We start from the raw sequence: 21087 nt of genomic DNA on the forward strand, positions 1-21087 counted from the left end.
GATCCGGCGCGGGGCGGGGGGAGGGGAGGCGCGCTGCGTACCTGCCGGCCGGGCCTCGCCCGCCGCCTGACAGCGCCCCGCCGGGGGGCCGCGCCCCGCCCCGCGCCACGGGGGGCCCGCCCGGGGCCGCTCGGGGGCCCGGCTCCGCTCCGCTCGGGGGCCGGGAGCCGCTCCGCCGCCGGACTCTTTACGGGAAGTCGGAAGGGTCTGAGCGGGGAAGCGGCGGGTGAAGGGGCGGCCGGGGAGCGAGCGCCGGCCGGGACACGTGAGGCGGCCGGGACGGGCCCAGGGGCACCGGCCTGGCCTGGCGCTCCGCAGGGCGGCGGCCCCGGCCCCGGCCGGAGGGGGAGAGCGAGAGCCCGGCTGGGAGCCGCTCCGTCCCTCCGCCCGCCCCGGGACCCAGCCGAGCCCGCCCTGGGCCCAGGAGACCTGCCGGGGCCGGTGGTCGCTGCTGCCCACCTGCTCGGCGCCGTCTATGCCCCCGGGGAGGCTGGAGCCACCGCGGCCGCCCGCTGCTCCGCCGGGCTCCTCTGCCGCCAGCTCCCCCGCGCGTTAGCTCCGCTTTTGGAGCCGGAGCGGCTTAGGGCCCAGTCCTAAAATAGGACCTGCAGCGGCGGCTTCTGCTCTCCTGTGACCTTGCTGCCTGCATGGAGAGCGGGCCGGCTCCTGCCTGCAGGATTAGGGCCCTGGACTGTGCTCGGCCCTGGTTACAGACCTCGGGGTTTGCAATGCCCCCTGTGTTCAAACGGTGCTGGTTTATTTCAAATATATGGGAAAACTACCGGCTCCATCTCCCGTCAGCTCACAGGTTAGAGAGGTCTGCTAAAAGATGCCCACCAAAATCCATACTTTAATCGATTATATTGTGCTTTACCTCCTCGAATCGCCTTTGTAAAGAGCCTTAAGAGTGTCAGGAAAATGAACATTGTAAGTTGAAGTCTTGGCTTCCCTCTTTGCTGGAGCAGCTCGACATGCACCTGACTCAAGCACTATAAAACACTCCCTGACTTCACTAGATTTTAAGAAACTATTTCCTTCATCTGGAGAAGGAAGTGCAGCAGCTCAGATTACAGTCCTACAAGACACCACAGTTAAGAGCCTTCTGCAGATCTATAGATATCTTCCCAATCTCCTCCGACAGAGAAGAGAATAAATATCTAACATCTGCATATAATCTGGGGGATGGGGGTTCTTGCCAGTCAGCATCAGAAAAACAATAAAGGAACAAATCAATTTTTTGACTTTGCATTTCACCTCTTTAAAAAATATTCAAGGCTGTTCTTGTATTCAGTCTCCATAACCCAATTGCCCCAGCTACCAACAAAAAAATCCCTCAAATTATATATTCAGGTTTTTAAACAAGTAGTTTAGAGTTGTGAGGAATCAGTGGCTTTTAAAACATAGATTTATCCCATTCTAACATCAGTAGCTTACTCATAGCATTACAGTTTTGCATTTAAACAAGGCAGAAATCGTTCCATCAGGGTTACCGCATCGTTTTGCCAATTCCTTCAGTACTTAAACTGCATTCATAATTAAGAATCTTAAAGAGAAACTGTTTACACGCTTAATGTTGAACTGTAGTAATTGGCAGAAGTCAGGACGTAACTGAACTGCTGAAATTCCAAATAACCCTAGATGCAAGATATTTGATTAATGTTTGGTATTGGAGATCAGGCAATCTTAAGCATGAAGTTTTAACTTTAGGTCTCTTTCAGATGTTCCTTGTACCTGTTACTTTATTCTGTGTCATTTTAAGAGGCAGTGAGGTGCAGCCAGTTCATTCTAATGTGTAGAAATAAAATCTGGGCTGGCCTTCTAGAAGTCTCATGTACGCAATTAGCATGAGCAGATGGAATTTCAAAAACCAGGAGAATAAATTGATTTATAACCATGGTTACTCAAAATTCTTGTGGTTAATCTATTCATAGAAACTCTCTAGGAATCCCAGAGAATATAAGTAATAAAAAGGAATGATGGAGCTAGGCAGGTATTATGTATTAACCTGGCTTGTAAAGCAAGTTTTCCCATAGGGTTGGCAGGAGCTGTGGGTGGTAAAGCACAATGATAAGAAACACAGCAATGTTTAACTGCTTCTTAAATTAACATTTTCCCCACATGTGTATACTTTTGGCTGCTAAATTTCTTGTTGTGTTTTACCTGACAGGCCTGAATAACGGTGTGGTGGCATTGTTGGTTGAGCGACTGTAGATGCCAACTCAAGGGGACACAGAAGAAAGAATTCTTTACATTTAATTGGAAATGCTCTCTGCGGTGCCATAAATTTAAAGTCCTCTTTTTTTTTTTCCTCCTGTTTTTAGTAACTTTTGTGGCCAACTAGTTATTTCATAACCATATGCGGTTTGTGGAAGACCTGGTGTGCCTAGAGTTGGAAACAGCTAAAGTTACCAATGTTTCAATTATATTTGCAGCAAAATTAGTTTTATACCAGTATGCTGTAACCCTCCTGGTGCCTGCTACTAAAGATGGTCTTGAGCTTAAATAATGCACACCTTTTATTTTCTTTGAAGGCAACCTGCATATTTTTATAAAACAAAGCAAGTATCCTGAATATCTAAATTCATCTGACACATGACGAAGCGGGTCTTTGCCCGAGAAAGCTAATGCTCCAAAATATCTGTTAGTCTATAAGGTGCCACAGGGCTTTCTTGTTTTTGAAGATACAGACTAACTCGGTTACCCCTCTGATACCTATGAATTAGGCTCTGCTATTTAGGGCATTGCCTGAAGAGATCGTTATGTGTGGTTCCTAGCAAAATGGTGCTTTAGTCACAATAGGGCCTGAACATGCTACTACACTAGAAATAGCATAGCATTTCCGAGACCTTCAAGCTTGTTTTAGACATATTTTGGATCTTTCCAATTAGTCGGAGCTGAAAAGGATTGTGTCCAGTAATGCATGTACTGACGTGTCCCATAATTGAAATGATACAGTATGCAGTTAAAGCAAACAAAATTGACAAAAAATGTCAGTAGTTTTTCTGCATACTACATTTTAATTCTAGAAAAATATTTGAAGTAAGAGCATACGATCAGTTTGGTATGGAGCTACGGGAGAGTTACTGTCTGATCCAGAAACAAAACTAGAAAGAAAATGTCAGTAGTATGATCTAGCATGCATAAGATCAACAAAAAGGCAGTCTTTGCAGTTCAGAGACGCTTGGGATACATGGCCATAGGCCGTTTACAAGAGATCAAGTACGAATGAAGATATTTGAACACATTTTCTGTAACATTTTGGGTTTGTATAAAAAACAGTCTTTTGTTAATGCCTGGTACAACAGCCTGAATGTTAAGTGACTGATGTCTACTAGAGTTCCTCGATGACTGCCCTTAAGGACATTAGGCCCATAAGAGGAAAGCTGAGAACCACTTAGGAGACACATACTCCCTCTCAATCCCACACCTTTCTGTCAATTTCTTGTACTTAGTTTATAAAGTTTTTCATGCTTTCCCTATCCCTTTTCTACAAGGTTTGTTTCCTCTCATTTCTCTAGGCACTTTGCAGTTTGGCTCTGTTGATCTAGTTTTGCCTCTTCTACTCTTTCTGGTGACATTTGCAGGTTTGCTCACAAGTGAATGTGTGCCAAAGAAACGCTTACATCGAGAGAGGAGAGACAGCCAATTAGTTAACTATATAAATCCCAATGGCCAAATGCAGATCTTGACTAGGTTTTAAAGAATGCCCCATGTTACACAGCATACAACATTTATCACCTGGATGTTTCCTGTGGAATGCAGTTTAACATCCTGTGTTTTAGGCATGCCACAAATCCCTTTTATTTTTGTTTGCCTTCCCTTGACACGTTCCGCCCCTTCCACACTAATCTGTGCATCAGTTGAGAAGAATTGCCATTGTTGGTTGGCTGGTCTGCTTGAGGGTGATTGGGTTTACCATTGTGCCACATGCAGCTGGCATTGTCAAACTGTGTCATTCAGTTGTTTGTACTGAGGAGGTTTTTAATACTTTGTACAGCCTGCCATTATTATATTGCCTTTGGATACCTTCAGCAGCCACTTTATAAAGGAGACAATCCTGCATGACAGATTTATCAACAGATTTATCTACAGCTTTAGCTGTGGGGAGGATCAGGATTCAAAAAGCATTCAAAGAATGCAGCTATTTATGATGAAGAATTACATTACAGAAGTTGATGGGTTTGAGGGTCTCGTGAATTCCATCTGTGATCATATGATCAGTCTTTTTGGAACCATTAAGGCACCTTAACATATTTAACCAGGAGATGTCCACATGCCTGTGATGAGGTAGCTGACGGAATCGTTGGGTTTATATAAAACTAGAGAGCTAACAGCTTAAAAAAATAATTGATCTTTACAAAAAATATTCAGAAGACGACTCCTTTCTTTCCCAAATTTAGTCTTCCTTTGGGAGACAAACATTTTAATTGTCTGTTCACATGCATAAAAGCCCCAGAGAACGAAATATATCCAAGAAAGATACGTAAAATAAACACCACTTTACTGGCTAGTTAACATGAGGGCTATTTCTGCCAAACCTGAAAAAGATACCTACAGAATAAGTAAGAAAAAGCCAATTCCAAAACATAGCCGATGAGAGAGAGAAAAAGAAACTGCTTACCTAGGATTTCTGTTGGTGAGAGAGACAAGCATCCCAGCCACATGGAGATCTTCAGGTCCGGAAAAGTATTCCTAGTACCGAGGAAGACCTGTGAAGCTTTATGTTTTTATGAAAGATACTGCCTCACCCATATTGTCTCACCAATATTTTGGACTGACAGCTGCCTACATCTGACTCCTTTGTTCTCTCTTCTCCCTGACCTCACTCCCATTGGCATGTGGTAATGGTCTCCAACCTTTTTCAATTCAAAAAGAGATCTTGTGTTTAAATGCAAACCAGGCACTACCTCAAACCCTTTCCCTGCCCCAACCCTTCTGCTACACCCTGCCCTGCTCTCTCCCTCCCCTTCTCTCTCATACCAGCAAAGCAAGGGGTGATCTTCAGGCCAGGATACCCATTTGTCAGATGGATTGCAATCCGGTTTTCTTTGATACTCTTTCTGAGTCAGGGCCATCCTTGTGAATTATGGTAGTCTGAGCACCTGCATCGCTCATCCCCCACAGGGGAACAAGCCAGCAACTTGCGGTGAGGGAGGCTGCGTGGGAGGAACAGGGTAGGGAGGTTGGTGGGGAAACAAGTGGGAGCTGCCAGCTGGGAGGTGAAGCCAGGAGTGGGAGATTGGAGCTGCAGGTGCTGGAGGTAGATTTGGAGGCGGGGTTAGAAGTCTGGGGCCATTTAAGCTGGGGCAGGGGTGCCTCAGGACAGTGATCTGGGGGCCTGGGCCAAGAGACAAAGCAGGATTTGGGGAGTGGGGGATTGTGACTCCTTGAGCTGGCACTAGGCATATGCAGCACAGTGGAGACCCAGATTTGGTGGTGCCCTATGCAGCTGGTAATACCTAAGGACAGCCCTGTTCTGGGTCTGTTGGTTTCATCTTCGTTTGCTCACAGTTCTCCTGGTTTCCCTATTAGAGAGTTTTCTTGTTAACTGTTCTGTGGTCCCAAAGGGGGTTTCCTGCTGGCGTCTCTTCACATGCCACCAGCTGTCAACGTTCCATAACTTGACGTGCAGCTTGCTGTCTGAAGTGCAAATGAGAACGCTACCACATCCCTCACCCCTGCCCTAGGTCACTGAGAAGTTTCAATGGATTTCGTCTTTGCCACTGGAGAGAAAGTTAAACAGCTACATGAAATAGGCAGACCACAGCTGTAAATTCATTATCTTTGTACCACGCATTCCATCTCTTGGAACACTGATGCTACAGTATTGAGCGAGCTAAACTCAGCTATTAGAACTGCTCTCTAATGTTACTAGCATCTCTCTACTCCTGGCATTTACTCTTCTGTTTCTGTCTGATGTGCAGGAGGGAGCTTTGGGAGGCTCCCATAACACTAGGAGAGCCCTGCAAGAGGGGATATCCTTGAGGCTCACGCAAATATTTCTGGATAGCAAGGTGCCGGGCTTTGGAACGGATCAGATGAGCAGTGTGTGCGAATTCTCTCTCTCTCTCCTGTCTCAAAAAGAGCACTCCAGTGCTCTTGCAAAGAGTTAAACCCACATCTAGTTCATGTCATCCACGCTGTACTTGACATTGTGTTAGCCATATGTGCCAGGTCATCTTCTGGAACAGAGGTATATTTTGAGCAAAGGGGCTCTTTTGCTATCTTCCTTGCTTGCCAGAGCACTTCCCCACCCAACTAGGCAAACGGATTAATTGATTCCATGTGCACTCACCCCATCCTGCCTCCAAACTCATAACATTTGGGGACCTGCCCTTCTGATAGGTTATGGGTGGAATTTGGTGGGTGCTCCTTTCCAAACTGTTGGCCGCACATCTATGGTGGTCTGATCTTCCAGCAGGTTTGTCAGGCACTTTTATCTGGATTTGAACAGTATGTTAATATGTGAGACCTATACGGCAAAAGTGATTAAAAACCAAAGTGCACCGAAGTCTGATTTTGTTATCCGAGCTAACTTATGCTAACGCTGCATAAATGGTGAAATGATTTTCGCAGGTCTTTCTCCAGGATCAGGCATGGGTTCTTTTTTGGTATCTGAATTTCAACCTGACAATGTGCCTTTAAATGTGTTCCCTACGGACTTCCCTATGCCAGCACTATAAACACACCCCGTCATGAGTTTTATACATTCAAGGACACCACTGCACTGTACAGTTTGGAATCATGACTCCAACCACTGCTAATATACAGCGCTTCACAGCCATGCAAGAGACGGAGGGCACGATTTTCAGAAAGGTGAGCATCGACGACTCCACTTAGAGTAAATGGGAACTATGGCTAGCTAGCAAATCCAAGAAACAAAACAAAAAAAAAACAACCCTTGTGCACAGCTACTGGAGCGCCCTCCCCTAACAACAAAATGCTATGCCTGATGGGGAATGTCTGTCCATCCTCCTGCAATCATGCCCTGCCTTAGAGTCTTTGATTTGAGTTCCCTTCCCTTCGCAGGGGTGGCATCTCAAGGTAGGAGCACAGTTATCTAATCTTCATAACTGCTGCTAACCATTTGGCCAAAGGCTCTCTAGAGTGCCACATTTTGTATTGACCTTGTATATTCCCATGTAGGTATTGTAAACACTTGATATTTATCTAGTGTTCCACCTCTGTTCGATACTAAACAATTGATCATAACTTCAAAGCAGGTAAAAGCTGTATCCCTGTACAGCTGGGTTATGCTTTACCCAAGGAAAACAAAGTTAGACGGAATGCAATTCTGGAAGCAGAAATTCGTTCGGTTCACCTGATCCTGCTGCCTCACTGAGCAGCACAGGCCTATTTTGGATTTCTCAGAATGGCCTCATTAAGTGGTGGTACAACTGAAGTGCTTTTGACAGGGAGACAGTCTCTGTCTTTCGGAGGTCTTCTTACTAGGCAGACAATCCTGTGCTATTTAATTCCATTCGCAGAGTGAAAACACCCTGGTGAGGTTACACTTAGGCCTCATATTAACAGCCAATTCACCAGCAGGAAGGCTGTTTGTGTAGACATCTCTGTATTAATCATTTTCATATGAGTGTAAATCATCGTCATACATGTATCAGAGAGGTAGCTGAGTTAAGTCTGTACCTCCAAAAAACAACAAGAACTCCTGTGGCATCTTATAGACTAACATATTTTGGAGCATAAGCTTTTGTGGGCAAAGACCCACTTCATCGGATGCAACCTCTCTATTAAGTCTCTCCATATAACTTTAATTTTCCTGTATGTTTATATTAAGTCTTTTGTTGTATAGCTCTGTATCATTAAGTCCTTTTTACACAGAAACTTTATAAAACTTTGTGCAGTAAACTCCTTATCTGGCATTTGTTAAACCAGAGCTCCCAAATAATCGGCACTACCGCCTGCCAGCTCTGCCCCCGGGTTCTCCGGCTGAAGCTGGCAGTGGGGCTCTATCCTCTGCCAGCTCTGGGGTTTTCCCAGATCCAGGCCTGCCAGGGTTAACCAGACCAGTCCTGGGGCTAGAGCTGCTAGCTCTCAGCCCTGGGGCTGCTGGAGTTCCCCTGGCCCCAGTGGAGCTCCGGTCTCTGGTGGAGATTCATTGTGCCCAGGGCTGCCAGCATTCGCCCTGCTCCTGGGGCTGCCAGCCAAGACCCCTACAGTGGCAGAGCTCCGTGCCCTTACAGAGCTCTGTGTGCCGACAGCGTTGCCCCATGTGCTGGCAGAGTTCCGTGCGGTGGCCGAGTGTAGGGCTGCCAGCATTGCCTGGGCCACCGGCAGAGCCCTCCACCCCTGCAGAGTTCTCCCAGTCCTGGTTCTGCTGGAGTTCCCCAGAACTCAGCTCCCTACCCATCTCCCCAGGGCTTGAGCTGCCAGCGGGGCTCCTCGTCCCAGCCAGCTCTGAGCCCCAGGGCTGGTGGGGTCCCCTGCCCCCTTGCCAGGGATCCCACAGCCTCCTCTCTGTTACACGACATTTTAGAATATCTGGTAACCGCCGGGTCCCGAGGTTGCCGGGTAGGAAAGAGTTAACTTTATTAAGACAGTGTCTTTACACCAGACTAGATTGCTCCCCTTTTACTTAACTGATTGCCCTGTTGAATGAATGAGGTGTGACTGGATTAGGCAGGAAAGGCAGCACTCCAGCAACAGCTGCAATGGTTGGAGAGGGGACAGCAGCCAGATTTCAAGAACAATAAGACCTATGAATTGGGCCCATTAAAAGACTGAACATATCAATGGCCTTGGGAGTCCGCAGCAAGTGCCTGTTTTGGAAGCCCCCCCTCTTTGAAGTGTGGCAGCATTAAGACAACACCCAGAAGAATGCACCACAGATTCTTCACGTGTGTGAACTAATGCATGACTAGAGCTCATAGCACCCTAGGGCTGGAAGGGACCTCAGGCGATCCTCTAGTCCAGCCCCCAATCTGCAAGAGAGGGAAGCCGCTATAAGTCTAGAGTGTCTCGCAGGGGGGACCTCAGGTCTCATCTTGTCAACATCGGAGCACTGATCTGGATCAGCAGAAGCCTGCTCCACCACTCACCTGATCCGTGAAGGTAGGTGGAGCAGCTAGTTGATTAAAAGAAGTGTGTGTGAATGCATGAGTGCAATATAGTAGCAGGTAGACCGTTGTGTCCAGCGATGATGTCTTGAACTTGCACAGGCTCATCGGTTGTGGAGTCGCATGTGGCTGAGGAGTCCAAGTTTTGAACGGCATGGGCATTCATAGTGGGGGCAAGGGAATTGTCGGGCCTCTGTTGGTGCAGCGGCTGTGTAATATATGCCTAGGATAAAGTAGTAATTGATGTCCTTATTACATTTGGCATTTTTCCCTCATTGCCCTGCAAAAGATCCTGCATAATTCAAGTACAACATTCACACTGGTTTGTCAACGTGTCAGCATGGAGTCACTCAGTCATGCCTATCACATCTCAGCTGGTCTATTAGGTGACCACCTCAATAGCCACTCCATACGGACAACAGCCGATTCAACCCCTGCTCTCTCCCCCCCCAGACACACACGCACATTAGGATTTTATATTGTTGGGTTTCACCTGTGCTAGAGCATCCAAAAATACATGGGACGTCGGTGTGAAAATTGGCCTGATCACATTTAATGCACATATTTGCCACATTTTGTCTGACACATATGGAACTCTACGTTCTTTCTTAGCGAACACTCTGAAATCATGTTTACTGTTCCTTTGTCTAGGTAATTACCACTGAAATTATTTAATAGGATTTACTTGTTACTCATCTTTGCAAAAGAAACCAAACCAATCTGTTTCACTTTCTGTCTACCGTCACAGGGGCAGCCCTGTTAGGCTGTAACTTCACAAACAAAAACAAAAAAAAACAAGCAGTCCTGTAACACCTTAAACACTAACGTTATTTGTGTGTTCGTGGATAAGTCCCACTTTGTCAGATTTTAGATTTTCACCGGGCAGTCTTAGCTACCATCAGTTACTCAATTTGTATTGGATGAATAGCTCCTTATTGGCTTCCTTTCTATTGTCATACGTTTGTTGCAACTCATCTTAAGTTAACCCCCAGTCCTGCAGACTTATCCACGTGCTCAACTGAGATTTTACATAGTCCCCCATGGACTTCAGTAGGGCTCCTCAGGTGCCTACATTTAAGCACATCCCTAAGTGTTTGTCGAACATGTTACGCTCTTTCAGGCAGGTACTTTTAAAACCCGTGTTCATGCAGCACCTAGCACAGCAGAAGCCCAAGCTAGACTGGGCCCTTGGAGTTTGCTATAATACAAGTGTTTTTATCTTCTTCACCAGACTGGATTCTACTTGGGCTTGACAGCGCCAGTTCACACTTCTTCTCAGCTCATCTGGGTGAACTACAGGTTTTTATCCTTGTGGTAATTATTCACTGTAAAGATTCTGCGGTATGTTCAATATTATATCTGCCGATTTCCATTGTTTTAGGATTAAGGAATTGAAGGAAGAACAATGGAAAGATGAACAATATGTCGAGATCCCAAGTTTAGTCTAAGACTCCAGGGTATCCTTTGTACTGTGTCTCAGACTAGAGACTAGGTGATTTCACAAACACAGATGGGTTTATTTTGGCCCTACAACCCTACTGTTTCATTGAGTCATTGATCATGTTTGGTGGTTCAGTAGTCTCTCATACAAACAGCACAGGGTTGGGGCTTGTCTGCATACTTGGCTTAATCTAATTCTTGACCTTCCTCCCCGACCCCTCTACTCTCTGATTTGCTCACCTTGATCTTTTTTTTCTGATTTGTCCTCCTTGCTTACTGTTTTTGGTTCCCTGTGCCTTAAATATTGAGTCTGTTTCTGGTCTGGCTATGGTCTGAAGAAGTGGGTCTGTCCCACGAAAGCTCACCTAATAAACTATTTTGCTAGTCTTTAAAGTGCTGCTTTGTGTTTTGATAGCAGGGTTGCATGTGCATTGCTAAGAATTGGCCAGTCTTTGACTTCAGAAACACAAGTATTGCCTGTGTGTTTAGAAATGGGGCGTCCAATACATTTGCCTCTCGCAGTGAATAGGACACTGAGTTGTGGCGAATATGGGGGTAGCCAACCCACACCTCTTGAACCACAAGCAGCTCATGGAGGCTTTAAGCGTGGGTCCTCCTGAGAGTCACACATGGTGAGTGTTGCCCACCCCCTCCACACACGGGCCCCCACCACTTGCTGGGAGAAGCATATGGTGGCCCCAGCAGCACCGCTGGCAGCTCTGGTGAGTCGCTGGCATTGAATTAGGGGGGCCTGGGGGGTGCCTGGCTCTGAGGGAAGGCATTCAGTTCGAGCGAGAAGGGGGCTGGGTGTGCCTGGCTCTGGGGGAGGGAGAACCTGGCTCTATAAAGTTTTGTATAATATAACGTGGTGAATATGGAACGATGACAACCACAAGTGTGGCGATCTTTGAATTCCTACTGGGCACCGCTGGCTTGGAGACATCAACAGCAGGAGAACCCCGTTGCTAAGCTGGATGCATCTCAAAGCACCAAAACCATGAACACGCAGGGACAGCTGACCACTGTGGTTCCAGGCAGTTCCTGTGGCGAATCCACAGCGACAAGAACGAGACTCTAAGGGATGGCGATTTTGCGAAAGTAAGTCAGCTCTTTGGGGACAAATACAGAGCAAACGTCACAGGGTCGGCCCTTTAGTTGGGGTGGGCCCCCGAGAAGCAGTTTAAACCCAGAGTTCACAATGGCTGCTCCTTAACAGAGATGTTGGCTCAGCATTACTAGGGACCGATTTAGCTGATTTCTAAAAAAAAAAAATCACAGAAATGTCAGGCTGGTCCCCAGTTCTGAGGCAGGGCAAAAGCAACCACGGCTGACCCTGACCAGCACGGTGATCAGGCCTGTACTTCTTCCCTCAGCTCCCATAGGCGGCAGTTCACCCTTCCCAGTCAGCACGGGCTGGGAGTGGCTGAACCTGCTCGGGTAAATAAAGCGTCTGGTGGCCAAACTGTGTGTGGCCCATGGACTGGCTAATGCCCACCCCTGCTCTAACCTGTTCTCCAAAATCCTCTAGTGGCAGGGATTCCCTAGCCTCCCTTCAAACCTATTCCACCACCCCTACCTGTTCTTATCATTGGAAAGCTTTTCTGAATATCTAACCTAAACCTCCTTTGCTGCAGATTAAGCTAATTCATTTCTGGCCTGCATGGGGTGGACACAGAGACCAGCCAATCACCTTCCTTTTCAGAAAAGACACTGGACATTTCTGAAGGCTTAGCAGGTTCCCCCTCTGTTCCGCCCCCCCACCCACCAGACTAAACATCACCTTTTTCTTTTTTTCTCTTTAAACTTCTGCTCTTAAATCGGGGTTTTTTAAGCTTCTGCCCATTTGTGTTGCTCTCTCCAGACTCGCTCCAGTTTGTCTGCATCCTTTCTAAAGTGTAACAGCAACAAAGGGTCCTGTGGCACCTTATAGACTAACAGAGAAAAGTTTTGAGCATGAGCTCTCGTGAGCACAGACTCACCGCTCACAAAAGCTCATGCTCAAAACTTTTCTGTTAGTCTATAAGGTGCCACATGACCCTTCGTTGCTGTTACAGATCCAGACTAACATGGCTACCCCTCCGATTCCTAAAGTGTGGTGCCCAAAACTGAACAGCAGAGGCCCCACCAGTTGCAAGTAGTGAGGGACAACTATGTCTTGTATGTCACGTACACTAGTCCTGTGAATACAGCGGGATATTAGCTGCCCCCCAGCTTTTTTTTGTGTGCAATGGCATCATATTTTTGGCTCAGTTCCACAGAACAATTGAGTTAAGTGCTTCTCTAACAGTAGGCACCAGTGTCAGATTGCTCCCTCCACCTCATCTCTATATATCGGGCTCCTGTGTTAGGAATCACCTACCCACCTCTTCCATAAACAGTCAAACCCTTTCCTTAGGCAGGTTCCCACCAGCAGGGGTCTAGCTATTAACTCCTCCCTAGCAGCAGGGGTCTAGCCATTGACAGAACAGGCTCAGTCGCAGTCCCAACAGCCAGTTTACTGTTAAAAATAGCATCTCAGCCAAAACATCATCCCAGCTAAGTAGGCTCAGCAGTATTCAAAGTGGTAGCTGGCATGAAAAAGAAGTTAGCCTTTTGTGCAAGAGCCACAGCTAAAGAGCAAGGAGGTACCTAATGTCACAAAAAGCATTACATACGAGGAAGTACTGTCCTTATCACTCACTTACCACATTCTGGAGTCAGGCAGGAAGCCACGCAACCTCTCATATGGTAGTGACCCATAGCAGTAATGGAGCAATGACACTGCTGAAGCAATGCAAGACACCCAAACAGGTCCTCCAATGACTCAACCTCTGGGAGCCTGCCCTCTTGGAAAATAACCATATTCCAAGGCACAAAATAAAATAATTGCGGTGCACGAATCCTACCACAGATGGGAAGGCTGGGAGAGAAAGGGGGGGAAGAAGACAGCTATGATCAGTAATAAACATTTACTTGCTACAGATCAAACACCCTCTCTACTTCTTCCTGGCAACTACCCATTGACCTGTTGCAGCTTTAGAGTATATTGTCCCTGGGAGGAGTTCAGCAAGGGTTAACCTCCAGATGGTGGAAATCAACATTTTTTTCTCCTCCATACCTTTGGCTATTTTAACTGATTGGATGTGAAAGAAATCCCACTGGCCAATAAACTGCCCAAAAGATGGTGATGAAACTCATTGGTAACACTAAATGCTTTGATGTTTGTTTTCTAATGGAATTATCAGTCAATCACTTCCAGGCTAGCAAGGGGCAAAGCTGTAAAAGCTTCCCTATTCAGTCAATAGAGGTACAGGTGCAGCTCTGCCTAACTGAAAGCAAGAGGTGGCTGAGAAAGGTGTCTGAAATGTGAGACTATGGTTTAATTTGCCTGTAGCCATACAGGAAAATAGGGATGTTTTAGCAAAATCACCATCAGAGTTTCATTCTTGTCACTTGCTCTGCAAACACAAGACCCTTTCATTAGAGCTAGAGGAAAACCTCTGTCATTTATCAGCAATGCGGGCTTATGATATACAGTTGAACAGTACAGGACATTGATATTCTGCATGAATGATAAGTACAATAAGAATACTGCAAACATTTCTTATTTATAGCCCTTTATGCTAAACTTGAGTATAGTTAAAGAAGCACATTATTTTAAATTACAATGTAGTGCATGTCTTCTTGTTCAGGGAGTCCATTTAGAAAATTGGGATAGTTACTTGAGATGTACCCACATTCCCAGCTCTGTCCATATTAACCAGATGTTAATGCCAACAATGATCAATAGTAAAATAGTTCAGGATGTTAATTTTCATCATTAGGTTTCAGAGTTAAACCAAACTGAGCCGTGCCGTGACAATTAATGCTATTCTTTGTCTTTCTGGAGGCTCAGGAAGGTAATAACTGCATCAGGTCACGTTCGGGAGGTTTCTTCACAATATCAGAGCTGGAATTTGCTGTAAAACTCAAAATTTAAATTCTGCAGAAACAAAGGGTATGTCTATACTTACCAGAAGACCAACTAGTTCAAGGTTGATCTTCCAGGGTTTAAAATAGTGTGGACACGCTATGTCAGACCATCAGGGCTCAACAGTCAGCCCTGGTACTCCTCATTGTCACGGAGAGTAAGGGAGGTTTACGGGAGAGTTTCTCCTGTTGACCGCCCTCTGTGTGGACAGCCAGATAAGTCAATCCTAGATATGCTGATTCCCGCTATGCAATTGTCAGAGCTGAACTGCATATCTAAGATCGACTTTCAGGCCTAATGTAGACCTGGCCTACCTGTTCCACCACAGCGGCACTCTTACTGCGACCACCGCATCTACTCTTCTTCTGAGACTGCAGTTGCTACTTGGTGTCATCTGGAGAACAGAGGCTGTCTCATCTGCCTGGCAAAAGGGTATTATGGAAATGCAGAGTCAGCAAATAGACTGCTCTGAGTATTGCAGCAGCAGTCTTCTGGCTGTCATGGGGAAAGCTTTTGCTTCTTATTGTGTCAACTTCTGGATAGCTTAAGGAGTAAGGGAAGACAGCAAGCTGGCTTGATTCCCACCATGGGGTAAAACTTCACCTTGTGCCAGTTTAGTAAGGAGGCATGAGAATTCAAGCATGCAGTACACATCGCACTGGTAGATCAGGAGGCTTCTCTTCACTCTCTTGATAGGGAATCTCTTGAGCTGGTCTTGAAACTTTCAGCATCTCTGACAAACTCTGTAGAATTCCCCATCTCCTGGCCAAGAGTTCCTCGAGCTGTGGTCTCGTATATGGGAGAAGACTCACTTTCTTACAAATTAAATCAGGCATTCAACAAGGGTGAGCTTCCAGCCCACAACTCTTCAAAGTCACCGTATTGTATCGACTGGACACTAAGTACAGGTTGAACCTCTCTCATTCAGCACCATTGGGATCTGACTGGTGCCAAACAAGGAAATTTGCCAGACCCCAGAAGGTCCATATTGTCAAGAACAGGGATGAGCAAACTTTGAATGTTGGGGCCCACTTTTCATCCCTGTAACAAGGAGGGTCCTCCCAACCTGTCTAATGTAATCCAAACTGACAGAAACTTCTAGTCATACCAGTTCTTACACAGATTCCTTCTTGGAAACCACGAGCAGGGTAATCCCAATATTGTGATTGATGCTGTAATGTATTAGTGTGTTAAAAATGTCTGCCCAGATTTCTATAGCCCCAGTAATATCTGAGCTCCTCACAGGCATACATACAGTACCTTCACAAAAGTCTTGTGCTGTAAGGAGGTGCTATTATCCACACCGTACATAACGGGAGACCAGGCAGCAATTGAGGCCTGGATGCTGAAAGGTTTTCAAGAGCCTTTAACTCCCATTCAAATCCATGGGAGTCAGGCATCTAAATCCTTGTTTGGATCTGGGGCTCACAGACTTCCCTAAAGGATCTGGATATGCCGAGTACTAGCCCAGCCCATAGATTGGGGCCTTAATTTTCAGTTTAAATTGACTTTTACAACAAGAACAACAAAAATCGTGGGTTTTACAAAAAAGCATTATGAGTTTCTTCTGATTTTCCAACTTTTGTATCATTCAAATATATGTAAAGATAACTTGTCTTATTAGGAAACTATAATCTAGTGAATAATAGAGATGTATTGTGATAATACCCTAGCCGGTATGCATGTGAAAAGCTGTCTGTTAGAGTAAGGCTGTGATTAGTTTAGAACAAGCAGTAATTTTGGATGCGGGGGGTGGTCCAAGATTTTGGAAAGTGGTCAAGGGCGGCACTTTGCTATGGAGGAGGTGCAGGGTCTGGGATGGAGGTCGAGTTCAGAAGGGAACTCAGGGTAGGGGGTTGGGGTGAAGAAAAAGAGGGTGGGGGGGGGTCTGAGAGGAAGTCTGGGTGAAGGAGGGAGGGGGTTGTGACCTGGGTCAGGGGACAAGGTGCAGGAGAGAATTGCAGCCTGGTAGGAGGGAGTGTGGGGCCTGGGAGGGAGTTGTCACCTGGAGGACTGGGGGGTGCAGAGTGGGTGGTGCCCTGGGGCAAGGAGCAGGGGTGTGAGAGGAGGCAAGGTGCCAGAGGCAAGCTCTGGGCAGGAGGCATTCACCTAGGCAACTCCTCACCAGCAGCCCAGTGGGACCTTCAGGTAGGTTCCCTGCCTACAGCCCCATGCTGCTCAAGGTACCTGGCTGCTCCATGTGCCTCTCTGCACTGCGGTGGGGAGGGAGAATCTTCACTCGCTACCCCCAACCCCAGCACAATTCTCAGCTCCCAGTTGGCCAATGAGCGGTATGGAAGGGCACCGGCAGGACAATTTGCAGGCCAAATTCAGAGGATTGGTGGGCTGTATCTTGGCCACCCTCAGTCTAGAAGATACGTACAATAAACATACAGGCATGGAGGCAAGCTCTAAAGTGCCTGCACATTCTGATGAATCTCGTGCCCACCACGTACACATTTCAAGCTGCTGACAGACGACAGGTTATGGATTTGACACGCTGAAATGGGAAGAAAATGAAAATCAGCATCAGAAGTTGTTTCAGAACTCGAGGAAGTATTTGAGAACAGGATAAAGTTGAAGCACATGTGCTGCAAATGGTGTAGCCTCGTTATTAAATGTAAATATTTACAGACTAATCGTTCAAAGTCTACAACAATTGTTTATTCAGATGAGCAGTTTTAGTTGTGGATTAGAGAAATATCGGTCGCTTAAGCTGAAAGGTGGCGTTGAGTTTCGAATTCTGTGTCAGTTCTGCAGCGCACCCCACCAATGGACGGCATTCAGAGCGTTAATCCTGGGGTCTGGGCAGGAGAGGGGTGCAGAAGCAGGCTGAAGATGGTATCTGCACAGGAGGGGGTGCAAGAGATGGACGGGTGTCTAACCAGGAAGGGGGTGCAGGAGTGAGCTGGGGGTGGAGGGAGCATCAAGGCAGAAGCGGGTGCAGGAGGAGGGTCAGAGACAGTGATTCAAGACAGCTCATTACAGCTTGACAGCAGACTTTCCAAAGGGAAGAGAGAATATAACCTGCTGGAAAACCCAAGTCAGAGGGAACAAAATGGAAACTGTGCCAGTTACTTCGGCTGACTGATCCCCAAGGAAGGAGGAGCGTCCCGTGTGGTGAGAGCTAAGGTTTATACATTAATCGGAACACCAAGCACCTTCCATCACACAGCCCATCACTCTGGTGGAGAGTCGTCAGCGAACGAAATGGGAATGCCCATGAGCCTTTCTGTTTGCTGACTTGTAGACCTTTTAGTGGCCTGTTTGAACAAAAAGAGAGAACAAGTTGGCAGGTAGCTACTACAGTAATGGATCCTCTGGGAATAAGCATTTTAGACACATAGCAGACCAAAAAAAGCTATCCAGCCCCTTAATGGCAGCGTACATAAGGACATTTAATTATTGTTATAGCAATTAGTAGAGTAGACCCCTGACTTACGCGGGGGTTGCATTCCTGCCACCCCCTTGTAAGTCAAATTTCCCATGCAACTCAGGGGAGCCAGGAAACTGACCAGGGCACCAACCCTGGTCAGTTTCCTGGCACCAGCAAGTGGAGGGGACCGGTGACCAGGTGGCAGCCTGGCACCTGGCTCCCCTGGGCTTGCAGGAGCCGGGAAACTGACCAGTGCAGATTCTCCCAGCTGGGGGAGCCAAGGGCTGGAGCAGAAAGCTGGCAGAGCAGCTGTCCTCCCCAGTCACCCCACGAATTTGGTTGCGCTTAACTCGCGTTACCACAAGTTAAGTGCAAATCGAGTTCATGCATATTGGGAGTTCACTGTATAAATAATTCATTCCAATGTAGAGCACTCAGACCTGCTAAGCCATTTGGGTAAGTGAGCAGTGCCAAGTGACACCCCTCTGACTTTGGAAGGGATTATGGAAAGCTTTCCAGGAACCTGGCTATCGTTAAATCTTTATATTCAATTGCTCAGTCCCATTTCCTTGCAGTCTGCTCTACGCTCCACTAAACAAGCCTCGTCCACGTAATCCACCATTTTAGGAAAACCATGCTATGCCTTTCACTGTTCCTGAACCTTTCAGTCTCTGCTGTATCTCCCCTTTCTTGCTTCTATAATGCTGCTTATTATGGGCCCAGATGACTAACAGTCCAAGCCTTGCAGATGTGACCAGTATTACATTATAGTCCTTCCTTTGACAAATTTCTGCCTAAGGATGCAGCTGGACTTTCACTGCTCATCTAGGCGCTACACTGCAGCATTATTTTGAAATAGGATATTTCGAAATAGCTATGTTGACACATCCTAGTTCAGAATAATAGATCTACCCATGAAATGGACTTCAAAATAGTACTCAGCTATTTTGAATAGTATATCTGGACACATAGGCTGTGTCTACATGGGCACAAATCTTCAAAATAGCCATATTTTGAAGATTACTAATGAAGCGCTGAATTGAATATTCAGCTCCTCATTAGCATTAGGACGCTTCCGGCCACGGTGCTTCGAAAGTGCCTCTTTCGAAAGTGCGCGGCTCGACGCGGCTACGTGGTGGTCCTTTTTGAAAGGACCCCGCCCCTTTCGAAATCCCCTTATCCCGCTCACTGATCGGAATACAGGGTTTTGAAAGGGGTGGGTCCTTTTGAAAAGGACCCCTGTGTAGCTGCGCCGAGCCATGCGCTTTTGAAGCGCCGCAGCCAGACGTGTCCTAATGCTAATGAGGTGCTGAATATTCAATCAGCACCTCATTAGTAATCTTCTGAATGGCCATGGCTATTTCGAAGATTTGTGCCTGTGTAGACACACCCATAGTGCCTATTTCCAAATAGTGCCATTGGATGCCATTATGGCTTACATTGAAATACCGTTATTCGATGTCTTTACAGCACCTATTTCGAACTAGGCATCATTCCTCCTGCAATGAGGTTTAGCTATTGTGAAATAATGCACTCACTATTTCCAGTTTATTCCGAAGTAGCATGTGCGCAACAAAGATGATGTTATTGTGAAATACCAGCTGCTATTTCGGAATAACTTTGCAGTGTAGCCATAGTCCTGTAAAATTAGCTGCAATTCAGTACAGGGTTAAAGAGATGCAGAGTATAGTCACTTGCTGATTCTCCAAATCTCTTTTTTTCATTAGCTTCTGTTTAGGGACAGCAGCAAGTTAATCAGTTATTCAACAGAGAAAAACATGAATCTTTCAGAAGCACCCGTGGCTCATTTGAGCATCACCTTTCCAGGCAGCGTTTCAGGGCTTAGAGAACAGATGACAGAGATTCGTACGCTCAGGGCACTGGTCTTGGATTGCTAAGAACCATAAATGCTATTGCCTTCTTGTCACTTGGGTCTCTCATCTGTTCATATGTTAAGATCCTTGGGGCAGGGATTGTCTTTCACTATGGAAAAGGGGTGGTGGCCTTTGATCACTACAATAGCCAGGCAACTTAAATCATTCACTGAATCACCAAAAAATAGAACTGATTTAAATTAAGTTACCAAAAAAAGCTAAGACTGATTGTGCTTGGTGAACACTTACTTTTGGAATATGCCCCATTGACACACCCTGGTACTTCTGGTTTCGAGAACTAGAACAGGGCTCCCTCTGAAAAGATGAGTTATGTAGAACTAGGACAGCGACCAGACTTATAGCACCATCATTATGGTCTGTGGCCATGGTGTTCCAAAATAAGGGGCGTGAAGTATGTAATATGAAATAAGAAAATGACACTCAGTGGCACCTGACAAATCTCGATTTCTTTTCTGGATTGTATGTTGGAGTGACAGAGTCTAAACAAAGTTAGCTAATTAAATAGGCCATAAGGATTAGCTAAAGTTTCTTTTCTTACTATAGCAGCATTCAACACGGCAAATAGCTTGGGAGTTTACTTGTCAAATCACGCTTCTGCTGGAGAGAGACCTGAAGAATGATGCACTGATGAATTATTTAAGTTACTAACCAGTTGATTCACTCTTCCATATCCACATCTTTCTTCACATCATTTTCTCCCTCCCACTAAGCAGTTTTGCTTCCCATGCTTAATTCTTGCGACTAGGCCCTGCATCACCTTCTTGCACTGCTGACGCTTCACACATTTTCCTTTTTTACCAAGTGAACAAATTTCTTTGAAATATTGCCAGATATGGTCTAACGGTCAGGGCAGTTTTTCTGGACATGTCTACACTAGCAAGTTCTTTCAGAAAATCAGGCCCTTTTTCGAAAGAACACGCAGAGCGTCCACACACAAAGGCTGTCTACACTTGCAGTCTTCTTTTGAAAGAGGTATGCAAATGAGGATATCAAAAATGCAAACGAAGTGCAGATTTACACATCTGGTGCCTCATTTGCACATTCTTTCAGAAGAAGAAAAGCAATGTAGGCAAGGCTCTTTCTAAAGTAATTCCTGTCTTCGAAAGAACCCTTCTTCCCATTTTTACTTTATTTTCATGGGGCTGTATGTGTAGCTGTAGTGTGTTTGTGATGAGATTTAATTGTAACTATTATTTTTAAATGAAACATTTAACATTCTACTGATTTAAAAAGGCCAGTTTCAATAACCATATTTTTTGATTTTAAATGTTTTATCTACCCTGCTACGGTACTACAGGTTGAACCTCTCCAATCTGCAACTCTCATCTGGCAATATCTGTAGTCTAGCGT

General features: G+C 46.0%; 1 protein-coding gene across 1 annotated transcript in view; it reads right to left on the reverse strand.

The window, feature by feature from the left end:
• ATXN2 (ataxin 2) overlaps window positions 1–58 on the reverse strand; it is an 83612-nt gene extending 83554 nt beyond the window's left edge. The window contains exon 1 of the mRNA XM_075012934.1: window positions 42–58. The gene's annotated coding sequence lies outside the window, so the exon portion shown is untranslated. The remainder of the gene's footprint in view (window positions 1–41) is intronic.
• Window positions 59–21087: the final 21029 nt, after the last annotated feature.

The sequence above is a fragment of the Carettochelys insculpta genome, chromosome 18 (assembly GCF_033958435.1).
Source record: "Carettochelys insculpta isolate YL-2023 chromosome 18, ASM3395843v1, whole genome shotgun sequence".
In the NCBI taxonomy this organism is placed as follows: Eukaryota; Metazoa; Chordata; order Testudines; family Carettochelyidae; genus Carettochelys; species Carettochelys insculpta.